The sequence below is a fragment of the Mus caroli genome, unplaced genomic scaffold, assembly GCF_978045245.1.
Source record: "Mus caroli unplaced genomic scaffold, Mus_caroli_1 scaffold_8, whole genome shotgun sequence".
Lineage (NCBI taxonomy): Eukaryota > Metazoa > Chordata > Mammalia > Rodentia > Muridae > Mus > Mus caroli.
Genome location: NW_028227263.1, coordinates 81146530 through 81159585, shown reverse-complemented (window position 1 = coordinate 81159585; position 13056 = coordinate 81146530).

Below are 13056 nucleotides of genomic sequence, written 5' to 3'. Positions count from 1 at the left end.
ATCATGTAAATACCTCCTAGAACCTTCCCTTGTGGAGTCTCCCAAGCTCTGTTTCTCGTCCTCAAAGCCTCCAGGGTTCTGGTGGTCTCTTTGTTCCAAGGGAGACGCTCTGCCCACCGGGATCTGTTCCCGTAGAATGACTTGGATCTGTGGGTTCTCCTCCAGTCTGTCCCCACAGGCTGGCTGGACAGTAAACTCCACTGTATCCTGGAGCTGTCTTCCCTAGATGCTGGACTCCTTGGTGCTCAGGATGCATCCTGGGAACAGTATCAAGAAGTCTGCTGGGGCTTGCAATCTAGCTTTAGAATCAGTGAGAGACCCGGAGTCAAAGGAGTAAAGAGGTGTGGTAGAAAAGATAGCCACAAAGGAGACCTCATAAAACTGCAAAGCTTCTGTAAGGCAAAAGACACTGTCAATAGGACAAAAAGGCCACTAACAGATTGGGAGAGGATCTTTACCAATCCTAAATCAGATAGAGGACTAATATCCAATATATATAAAGAACTCAGGCTGGAGAGATGGCTCAGTGGTAAAGAGCACCAACTGCTCTTCCGAAGGTCCTGAGTTCAAATCTCAGCAACCACATGGTGGCTCACAACCACCCGTAATGAGATCTGACCCCCTCTTCTGGTGCATCTGAAGACAGCTACAGTGTACTTAGATATAATAATAAATGAATCTTTAAAAAAAAAAAAGAACTCAAGAAGCTGGACTCCAGAAAATCAAATAACCCTATTAAAAATGGGGTACAGAACTAAACAAAGAATTCTCAACTGAGGAATACCAAATGGCTGAGAAACACCTGAAAAAAATGTTCAACATCCTTAATCATCAGGGAAATGCATATTAAAACAACCCTGAGATTCCACCTCACACCAGTCAGAATGGCTAAGATCAAATTGTCAGGTGACAGCAGATGCTGGCGAGGATGTGGAGTAAGAGGAACACTCCTCCATTGTTGGTGGGATTGCAAACTTGTACAACCACTCTGGAAATCAGTCTGGTGGTTCCTCAGAAAATTGGACATAGTACTACCAGAAGATCTAGCAATACCTCTCCTGGGCATATACTCCAACATGTAATAAGGACACATGCTCCACTATGTTCATAGCAGCCTTATTTATAATAGCCAGAACCTGCAAAGAACCCAGATGTCCCTCAACAGAGGAATGGATACAGAAAATGTGGTACATTTGCACAATGGAGTACTACTCAGCTATTAAAAAACAATGAATTTATGAAATTTGTAAGCAAATGGATGGATCTGGAGGATATCATCCTGAGTGAGGTAACCCAATCACAAACTAACACACATGATATGCACTCATTGATAGGTGGATATTAACCCAGAAACTTAGACTACCCAAGATACAATTTGCAAAACACAAGAAACTCAAGAAGAAGGTGGACCAAAGTGTGGACACTTCATTCATTCTTAGAATGGGGAACAAAATACCCATGGAAGGAGTTACAGAGACAAAGTTTGGAGCTGAGACGGAAGGAAGGACCACCCAGAGACTGCCCCACCCAGGGATCCATCCCATATACAACCACTAAACCCAGACACTATTGCATATGCCAGCAAGATTTTGCTGACAGGACCCTGATATAGCTATCTCTTGTGAGGCTATGCCCGTGCCTGGCAAATACAGAAGTGGATTCTCACAGTCATCTATTGGATGGAACACAGGGCTCCTAAAGAAGGAGCTAGAGAAAGTACCCAAGGAGCTGGAGAGGACTGAAACCCTATAGGAGGAAAACCAATATGAACTAACCAGTCCTCTCAGAGCTCGTGTCTCTAGCTGCATATGTAGCAGAGGATGGCCTAGTCAGCCAACAATGTGAGGAGAGGCCCTTGGTCTTGCGAAGATCATATGCGCCAGTACAGGGGAACACCAGGACCAGGAAGGAGAGTGGGTGGGTTGGGGAGCAGGGCAGGGGTAGGGTATAGGGAACTTTCAGGATAGCATTTGAAATGTAAATGAAGAAAATATCTAATAAAAATAAAGAAAAGACAGCCAACCTCCTCCTCTGGCCTCTGCGTGCTCGCAGGCACAGGCATCTGTACATACAATTGTGAATAAGCCACACAACTCATACACAGAGCTCCTGCCTCTCTCTCACACACAGCGCTCTCCCCCCAGTCTCTCTCTCTCTCTCTCTCTCTCTCTCTCTCTCTCTCTCTCTCTCTCACACACACACACACACACACACACACACACACACACACACACTTCCTTGGTTCAAATTCTTTGGAAATTTAAACTATAGCAAGTATGAGCACTAAGAAGGCTGCAAGGGAAAGGGAGCCTTTGTTCCTCTCTGTGTCTACTGAAGCCAGAATCCTGAACAAAGGGGTCCCACTCAGGTAGGACACTCTTTTGACCCTTAGTGGCAAGATTCCATAGAGGACATTGTTCATGGGAGGTAAAGACAGATAGAAAAGAGGAGGCTTACCAGATACTGCCGGGGTGTAGGAAATATTGGGTGAGCCTCCCTTCACCCTGAAGCGTCTCAAGAAACTCTGAGGCAGGTTGTGACCTTGACCGCCATATGCTACAGCTACTGTGTATTTGTACAAGGCTTGGCAACTTGTGTTTTGAAAACTCAAAATGCAAAAGTTCACATAAATATTTTAGTACCGTGCTTAGATGCAGCATTCCAGGCTAAGCCTCTTAATTAACCTCATATCTGCAAGATGTTTGAAGATGAAAGGTTTGGTGAGGAATGTATTAGTGGCCCAGCAGGAGCCCCCTCCCACCTCAGCACACACTTGTTCCCATAATACCCTTCACAAAGGCCAGCCACGCCCACCTGAAACCAGGACAGAAGACACTCCAGCTAGGAGCAGGGCCCCACAGCCAGGGCTTAGACCCTTTCAGTGGTTCCTGTGAACTTGCTCCAGTTCCTACAGGGCAACAAGGCACAGGCTAGCTGGACACAGAGTGCTTGGATATATGCCATGGCCCCTTTTCATTTGAGAAATTCGTATTGTTTTTAGTTTTATAACACAATGTTAACTTACTGTTGAAACATTAAAATTATGAATAAGTCATAGTTTGGAAAAATCATGGCACTACCGAGGCCTAAAGGTAGCAGATTTTTCTAAGTTCAAGGACAGAATGGTCTATGAAGCAAGTTCCAGGTCAGCTAGGCCCACATATGAAAGCCTGTCTTGTGGGGTGAAGGCATGCGGCAAACAAGAGAGTGAGAGAGAGAGAGAGAGAGAGAGAAAGAGAGAGAGAGAGAGAACTAATGAATTATGGGAAAACAGGCCCAACCCCTCTGTTCAGATTTTTTTTTTTTAGATTTATTTATTATTACATGTAAGTGCACTGTAGCTGTCCTCAGACACCCCAGAAGAGGGCATCAGATCTTATTACAGACAGTTGTGAACCACCATGTGGTTGCCGGGATTTGAACTCAGGACCTCCGGAAGAGCAGTCAGGGCTCTTAACCGCTGAGCCATCCCTCCAGCCTTGTTCAGATATTCTTAAGTTTCCTCCATTTACACACCCAACCACGTCCACCCACATGCTGCTTCCAGTTGTCACAGCCGAGAAACAAATTGTTCCCGATCTGAAGAACATCAAAACTGTTTATGATCCTGGGCCAGAGGAAGGCTGTGGACAAGGTGTAGTAGTGGGCTGCTCATCTCTGCCCCATGATGTCTGGCTCCCACCCTGGAACACCAAGAGGCTCAGAATCATTGGGAAGCTGTTTATGCACATCTCCGGTGGTTGCTGGCTGTTGTCAGGTTTCTTCAAGCGGTTGTGCTTTCTTCACAACCATGGCATGTCAGCCGGGTTTGTCTCACGATAAAGCTTTTCTAACTAGTCTCAGAAGTCAGGGGTACCCCTTCCACCAGCTGCTATTAACACACTGATTCTCAACCTTACCAATGCTGCAACCCCCACTTTAATACACTTCCTTATGTTGTGATGACCCCAACCATAAAACTATTTTCCTTGCTACTTCATAACTGTAATTCCGTAACTGTTAGGAGTCCCAATGCAGATATTTAGGTTTTCTGATAGTCTTAGGCAAACCCTTATGAGAAGGTCGTTCAACCCTGCAGGGGTGGCAACCCACAGGTTGAGAACCACACTGTGTTAGTGGCCCAAACACTGCCAGGTTCTGGGGAGGGAAGGGAGCTTTCACCTCCAGGCAGGAAACAGCAAGGTTCTAGAAGAGCCTTTGGGATGAGAAATTATTCTGGGCCACTTTGGAAAAACCTAATATGCCATGTTAAACGTTTCTAAAAAGCTTTATCCTTGTGTATATGCGAGCATGCACGTGTGTGCATGATTGCATGCTTGTGTGTGTGGTGTGAACGTATGCAACATGTGTGCTGAACTCAACGAGATTAAAAGAGGATGTTGGGTCTTGAGAACCAAACTCAGGGCCTCTATAAGGGCAGAGTCTTCACCACTGAGCCTTTTTAAAGTCCTAACTGCCATGTTAAATTTTAATGGTATCTTCTTCATACAGCCCATTCACATGTTTAAGAATTTATTTATTCTTTGGTAATTTAAAATGCAAATAGGTGGCTCAGTGGTTAAGAGCACTGACTGTTCTTCCAGAGGTCCAGAATTTAATTCCCAGCAACCCCATGGTGGCTCACAACCATCTGTATTAGGATCTGACGCTTTCTTCTAGTGTGTCTGAAGACAGCGACAGTGTACTCATATACATAAAATGAATAAATAAATCTTTTAAAAAATAAAATGTAAATACAATGTATTTAAATCATACCCACACATTGACCCCCTCCCACCAATTCCTCCTGGCCACCCCCTCTTACTTCCCTTCCATCTTTATGTCTTTGGTGGTGGTGGCCTCTTGTCTTCTCTCTCCTCTTACAACCCGCTCTGACTCCAGTCATGAGTGGAGGGCAGCATCCACTTTTACCAAAGACTGACAGTCACACAGTGTGATGTCCTTACCTCAGGTATGTAGCTTAAGGATGTGAAATGTGGTACAAGTAGATTCCTGTTTACTAGCTGACCCCAAACTAGCCAGGGGATGGAGGATTTCCTGTGCCTTAGTAGCCAGCAGCCTGCACTCTCAGAGCTATCCTATATTGATCCACATCACTAAAGATGCGTTTTCAGCTGACTCTTTCCCAGGTTGATGGTTTCCCATGCTAGCTTCTACCTGGATACCTGAATGGTTCCCACATTTATGGGCATGCTATGGTTTAGTTAACCAATAACCGGTGGCTGGAACGTCAGTGTTTTTACAATTTCCATTAAGGAGAATTGAGTGGTTCTGGGTAGATGCCTAGCCAAGCATCCATCACTACAGCCTGCATTCTGAAACCATTTCTATGCTTCCATCCCAGACCCAAGCAAGCAGGGCATGTGTACTGATTAGGAGTGGAGTGGAACCCTCGGCTACATGGATTGATCACCCAGCTGGCTACCACATACTCACATCTGGAGCCCTCTTTGGGTTTTTTAATTTTCAATTGATCAGGCTGCCCTTGAACCTGTAACTCTCCTGCCTCATCTCCCCAGTACCCAGGATGACAAGTATTCTAGTTTACTTTTCTATTGTTGTGACAAAACCTAATAGCCCAGAATAACTTAGGGTGAGGAACCTGTTTATTTGGCTTTTACTTCCAGGTCACAGTTCACCATTGAGGGAAGCCAGAGCAGGAGCTGAAGGAAGGCAGGAACCTGAAGACAGGAATGAAGCAGAGACCTTAGACAAACGCTGCTCACTGGCTTGCTCTTCTTGGCTTGCTCAGTCTGCTTTGTTATACAACCCAGGGCCAATTGTCCGTCCACCTGGAAGCAGCCTCAGTGGGCTGGGCCCTCCCACACCAATCAATCAAGAAGAAGCCCCCACGGACGCCTATAGGTCACTCTGATAGAGGTAACGCCTTAAGTAAGGTTCCCTCTCCCTGCGTGACTCTAGTTTGTGTCAAGTTGACAAAATTTAACCTGCACTACAGACCTAAGCCGGCCTTCATTATCTTATGTCTATCATGAACAGCTACCACGCCCCAGGGCTGAGCTTGGGCACTCTGCTTTTCTGTTCTTCATACTTTTCACCTCTGCTTTCTCAGGGGGTGAGGCTTGCCGCCTTCCCAGGTCCCCTTCGCAATGCTTCTGCCGAAACTGACCTGGTGGTTGAGTGGCCCAGCCTTGCTTTATAGACTGTCTTTGTCTTGCAGTGCTAAGTATTTCCTATAAGGTGTGGTCCTGTTTGCCCACAATTATGCAAGATGAAAGGGAGGAAAGAGGAGAGTGGGGAGAACAGAGGGAGAAAGAGAGGAGGAGGCTGTCAGGAGGAAGAGAGGTGCCATTGTTCCAATTTTGCCAGGAGGGAAGTGAGGGCCTGTAGAGTCATATATCACTAGTGGGTTTACAAATAAAGACATCAGAGGCCACTGGTATTCAAACACAGGACGTAGACGCTCTGTCTGCAACTTTTTTTTTTTTAAGGAAAATTAAATTCCAAAAATATTTGTACTAACTTAAAAAAATGCTTCTCCACACATCTCCCATTTTTAGCTACATTCCTCATTTCTGTGTTGAATTCCCTTTCCCTCTCCTCTCTGTCCCCCTCCCCGCTTCTCTCTCCAAGTTTAAAAAGGAACAGAAGCAATCCACTAAAACCAAAGCCAAGGTTAGCAAGAATGTCACATGAATGGAAAGAACCCACTGTGTGGAAAGCTAGGGGAAATGGAGAGAAAGCCCTTCCACCATGAGACAACGTAAGAAGGCCCTGAATGGTGGAATAGCTCCCGTGGAGGTGAGAGTAAAGGGAGCACACTGAGGGGGCTTAGAACACAGGCAGGAACGTGGAAGGGGAGCCTGAGGATGGCTGAGGTGAGCATGTGATGGCCAGAGGTTCTGGGAAGCAACAGGCAGAAGGGACTGCAGCTTACAGACGTCAGTATTTGCTGTTGCAGATGCACAAGAGGATGCTGGGAGGTGGTGCCTTTCAGGGATGCAGAACCTGGAACAGACAGGTGGGCAGGAAGGCCTGGGTGCCACCTGCTGATAGAGTCATCATTGATGAGTTTATAGAAAGATAAGAAGAAGGGATATGTTTGGTGGAGGTGTAGTCAGGTATGGGGGAAGCAGGTGCTTTGGTGGGCCCATGCTGAGGCATCCCTTACCCCTGAGGGACCAGCCACACATAGAATAGAATAGAATAGAATAGAATAGAATAGAATAGAATAGAATAGAATAGAATAGAATAGAATTTATTCAGGGCATGGGGAAGAGTGTCAAGAGGTCAAGAGGGTAGTAGAGGCAGAGAAAGGCAGGAGGGGGAAGGAGGAGGAGGAAGGAGAAGGAGGAGAAAGAAGAAGGAAGAGGAGGAGAGAAGTAGAGGCTGACCATGAGCACATGGAGAGAGAGGGGAGACAGAGCAGAGGACAAAGCAGGAGCAGGAAGGCAAGAGCAGGAGGAGAGTAGAGGAAGGGGCACACAGCCCCTCTTTCAGTGAGTCAGGCATGCCTGTCTGGTGCCACGTAACTGTGGGGTGGAGCTTAGACAAAATGCTAACAATTATCCCTTGATGGTGCACCTGATGTTATATGATGCTAAAATGCCATTGCAACAGGATCTACCACCTTTTCTTTCTGTGTTGGGTAGTCATTGCCACCCTGTTCCCTTCTAGGTACTGAATAGCTGACACCTGAAGAGGCACCTCAGTGGGCACGGGGGGCGGGGGGGAGATTCACTGTGAAGCCCAGCCTTAGCTATGCTTCTTCTTCTTGTAACAAAATCCATGACACACTTGAGAAAGGAAGGGTTGATTTTGGTCTACAGTTGGGGAGGATAGTCTGTGATGGTGGGGAGCACGTAGCGGCAGGAGCCGAGGCAGCTGTGAGGTGCAACAGTCACATTACACCCATGGTCAGGGAGCAAAGAGAAATGAATACAAATTCTTGGCCTGCGTTCTCCTTCAAATTCAGTGCAGGCTCCTAACTGCTGGAAAGGTACAACTCACAGGGTGTGTCTTTCTCTACCTTATGTAATCCAGTCTAGGAACTCCCTCATAGACATTCCCAGAGCACGGTCACCTAGGTGATTATAGATCCTGTCCAGCTGATGGTCAGTATCAACCTTCACCAGTCTACCCCTTGGCGGCTTGATGCCCAAATGTATCACATTTGAGCCAGAATCTTCCTCTTCTGGTCCCCAGAGGCTCCTGGCCATCTGTTAGTGCAAACTGTGTATCTCTGGCTGTCCTGGAACTCACTTTGTAGACCAGGCTGGCCTCGAACTCAAAAATCTGCCTGCCTCTGCCTACCAAAAGTGCTAGGATTAATGGCATGTGCCACCACTTCCCAGCAACACTTTCTTTTATAAGTTGCCTTGGTCATAGTTTTGTGATTTTTTTTTATGAGGACCATTTTTTTTTAAGATTTATGTATTTATTATATGTAAGTACACTGTAGCTGTCCTCAGACACTCCAGAAGAGGGCGCCAGATCTCGTTGCGGATGGTTGTGAGCCACCATGTGGTTGCTGGGATTTGAACTCTGGACCTTCGGAAGAACAGTCGGGTGCTCTTACCCACTGAGCCATCTCACCAGCCCCTAGTTTTGTGATTTGAATGAGAATGGTCCCATAGGCTCCTATGATTAAATGTTTGGTCCCCAGTTATTGAAACCACTCTCCCTACAGAAACTGCTCTCCTCGAAGCTCCCATGGCACAGCTTTAATTTTGCTCACATTCCTTTGCATGCTGGAGTCAGTTCACTTTCTCCTTTGTATTCAATCCAGGACCCTGGTACATGGACTGGGACTACCCGTATCTAGAGTGGATCGTTCTACCTCAGTTAACAAAATCTAGAAACTTCTTCATAGACATGGACAAAGAATTGTCTCAGAAGTAATTCTGGGTCTTGTCAAGTTAACAATATTGACTACGGCAGCCCTAAAAGTCCTCTCTTTGGCCCCTTTGTGAGCTGGCTTTGGGAAGATTCTATGGCAGGTAGGCAATAGGCAGAAGGGGTCAGGTGAATGAGAAGTGAGTCCCAGTTCTAGGGTACACTTCATAAGCCAAAGGTGTGTGTATTAGTTTTGTGTGTGTGTGTGTGTTGTTTTGTTTTGTTTTGTCAACTTGACACAAGCTAACATTACCTAGGGCAAGGAATCTCAATTGAGAAAGAGTTTCCATTAGGCAAGTCTAAACGACATCATTGTAGTTAATGATTGATGTTTCTAGTCCCTGGGGTCCTGGGTTGAATGAGAAATCAGGCAGAGTGAGGAACCTGTGAGGAAACAAGCCAATCAACAGTGTTCCTCTCTGACTTCTGCTTCAGTTCCTGTCTCCGGGTTCCTGCCTTGAGTTCCTGACTTCCTCCAGGGACAGACTGTGATGTGGAACTGCAAGCCACGTGAACCCTCTCCTTCCCAAGGTGCTTTTGGTAATGCTGCAGAAACCCCATGACAGAGTGTTGGAGAGACCAACATCATCAAGACCATGAGACGTGGGAGAACTTTAGCTCATAGAAGTCTTCACCATGGCCCCACTAGGAAGGCACAGACAGGATTCAGAGAGAGAGCTGTGTCCCAGAGCCAGAGCATAGCCAACTAGAGAAAGGCCCTCTGTCTAGTGGAGGTCAGTTTCCCATCTGCCTTGTTTCCAATTCTATTCCATTATTTGTCTCATGGGCCTATTGCCCCATTCACTGGGCTGTTTGCTAGTAGAGGGCTGTGGGTCTGGTGACTTCTGTCCACCATGCTTTGCCTAATGTCCATTCAGGACACCATCTCTTGGAAAGAGAGTTTGGTGGTCACAGAATGCACTACTGACTGAGAATGCTATGTAAGTTTTGGAGTCAGAGTTTGAACACAGCTTGGGTGTCTTCCCAGAGGTTCAATGCATTAGAAGTTTGGTCCTCAGGGTGGCAGTATGAGAGATGATAGACTTTTAACACACAAGGCTCAGTGAAAATACTTAGGTCACTGGGCACACAAGCCCTGGGTGGGACTCCTGTTAGTTCCCACCAGAGTTAAAAGGACAGAGATTGGCCCCACTGTCTGGCTTCCTGTCTTGCCATGTGATATTCCCCTTTTGCAACATACCTCTGCCATGAACTGCTATCATGTAACACCGCCTAGGGGAGCCATCTGAAGAGTAATACATGAGGCCACCTAATATTGAAGTTTCAGCTTATAAACCTGTGAACCAAATAATCCTTTTTTCTTTATAAAATATTCCAGCCTCAGTCTCACACCTGAGAAGCTGAGAACATGGTGGTAGCTTGATCCATGATGCTGGATGTCCCAGTAGTCAGAGGAGTCCCATAGTAGATGTCTCACACTGGAAAGGCAGACAGCCTGGTTGCTCCTCAGCCCAAAAAGCTGAGTTCTTCATTAGTCCCAATCAGGCACCGAAAATCTGCAGGGCTCCTGGAGAGCCACTGGTTCTTAGACAACAATGGGGGCCTGGCAACACTGACTCTGACATCAGTGAAGAAATCATAGTTGTCGTTGTCATCATCATCATCATTGTCATCGTCATCTTTGTCATCGTCATCATTATCATCATCGCCATTGTCATCTTCATCATCTTCATCATTGTCATCATATCATCATTAACATCATTGTCATTGTCATCATATCATAATTATCATCATCATCATCACCATCACCATTGTCATCCTCTTCCTCATCCTCTTCCTCAGCAGCAGCAGCACCAGGAGCATAAATCAACTCAACAGCAAGAAAGAAGACCAAGTGAATGGAAGGCAAGCAACCTCCCCTCTGCCATGTTCCTTTTCAGTTGGGTTGCTACCTGGACATGCTGCCCACACTTGGGGTGGCTCTTCTCATCAGTTAAGGAATCAGGACAACTCCTCAGATGTGGCTCCCTACTCAGGTAATAATATTGACTGGTGGCAAGTTGATATTAACACCATCCACTGCAGGTATCTTATGACAGCAACACAAAGTGAACTGCTATAAAGTATGTCCCACACTCTCAGCTTGTGGGCTTTCTGCTCGTTTTCTAGAAGTAGGGGCCATAAGAAGAGATGCCTACGGCTTCCACCGTGTGTCTCAGAGCACAGAGGCTCTGCCTGGCCTCCTCATCTACTCTCTCCAGTAGTCAGTGTCTGCTCTTGGCTCCTCCATTGTCTGAAGAAATCCATCCACAGGCCTCCTCCAGCTCGAGCAATGTCTAACTACTTGGATCACAGGCTTGAGACATAAACACATAGTTGTTTTGCTTCTTCAGTGTCCTGAAAGATGATATAAAAGAAAAGAAAACACCTTTTGAGTCACAGCCCCCACAATCACTACCCCAGCTTTCTCTTTTCCTTCGCAGAAAATTTGCTGACAAGTTGCCCATTCCACTCTCCCCAGTACCTTCCTCTTTTCACCCCTTTAGCTGACTGCCCAGTCAGCCCTGCACCTCTCCTCACCACAGAGAGCGAGCGCTTCCATTCTGCCAAACCTAGCGACCAATACCCATCATCTTCTTGGTTCTCTGGTGTTAGGGTAGCTCAGCACTCTGAGCCTGTGGGTTGCAACCCATTTGGAGGTTGAATGACCCTTTTATAGGGGTCACATATCAGATATCCTGCCTATCAGATATTTACATCATGATTCATAACAGTAGTAAAACAGCAGTTATGAAGTAGCAATGAAAATATTTTAGGGGGGGTGGTTACCACAACATGAGGAACTGGTTTAAAGGGTCACAGCATTAGGAAGAACAACTACTGCCCTGGATAAATAAAAAAAAATCTGCTGCCCCCACTTCCCCCTTACCCAAGCTACAGCTGAACAACATTGGCTCCAGAAGAAATAGGACTCTTCAACAAGTTAAGTGTCTGTTCTTATCACTGCAGGGGCAGACACCTTTAGACCTGTCTTTGAATTTTTGACAAATTTTGGTAGGTTTGGGGTTCTTTCTCTTTCTCACCATGTTTGACATCTGTTCTCTGTTGGTTCCCTTTTCCCACTGTATTTGCAAACTTGTATTCAACTGATCAAAGACTGGCTGGTTCCATAAACACAGGCATACTGGGCTGTATTAGTCAGGGGTCTCTAGAGCAGCATTTCTCAACCTGTGGGGCACATCCCCTTTGGGGGTTGCCTAAGAGCATCAGAAAACACACACACACACACATGACAATTCATAGCAATAGCAATATTACAGTTATGAAGAAGCAACAAGAATAATTTTGTGGCTGGGGTCATCACAATATGAGGAACTGTATTAAAAGGTCACAGCATTAGGAAGACTGAGAAGCACTGGCCTAGCTGGTCACTCCTTCTCTCCAGTGAGGGGCTCGGGCTTCAGTTCCAGTTCCCTCAGAAAGTCCAGAGAATCTCTTGGTCTCAAATACTCTCTGTGCCTAGTGACTGGGCAGGAGTGTCTTCTGTCAGTCTCTCCTGTCTAGTCTGGGCTATTTGCATCTCCAGTCAGGTATGAAGGCCACACTGGCCAGTGTGATTGATCTTCCTCAGCATGGTCACTCCCCATTCAGTCTACTAGTTCTATAGAATGACAGTGTCCATCACTTGGGCCACATTCATCTCTGTCCCCTTCTCTTGTTCTCTATGTCTAACCTATTTCCTCTTGTAGTGAAGACTAGAGCCCTGGAGTACTTTGGAAAGAAGAGAGTTTTATTTAGCTCCTGTTTCTGGAGGCATTAGAACATGGATCTGGCTTCTGCTCATGAGAACCCCATGGCTGATGGGATCACATTTGTGGGGAATCGAGAGACCCCCACATTTGTGGGAATGTGAGAGACCACACTGTTGGACCAGAAACCAGAATAAGAGAGGCCAGTCTTGATCTTCTCTAACTATCCTTTCTGGAGGACTAACTCAGGCTCCCACAATAACTACATCAATCCCTCCCACGGACAATATCCCCAGTGACAGAGCCAACTCTGCCAATTTTGGGATCCACAACCTCTCGACCTCATGCCACTGGGGACCAATCCACTAATCCATGAACCCTTGGGGGACAAAGTAGATAGAAACTGTGGGACACTGCTGTACTTCCTTTGCAATACAGTCCTCCCTGTGAGCACCACAGCCCTGGCCTACCATGGCTGCTTCCTGCCTGG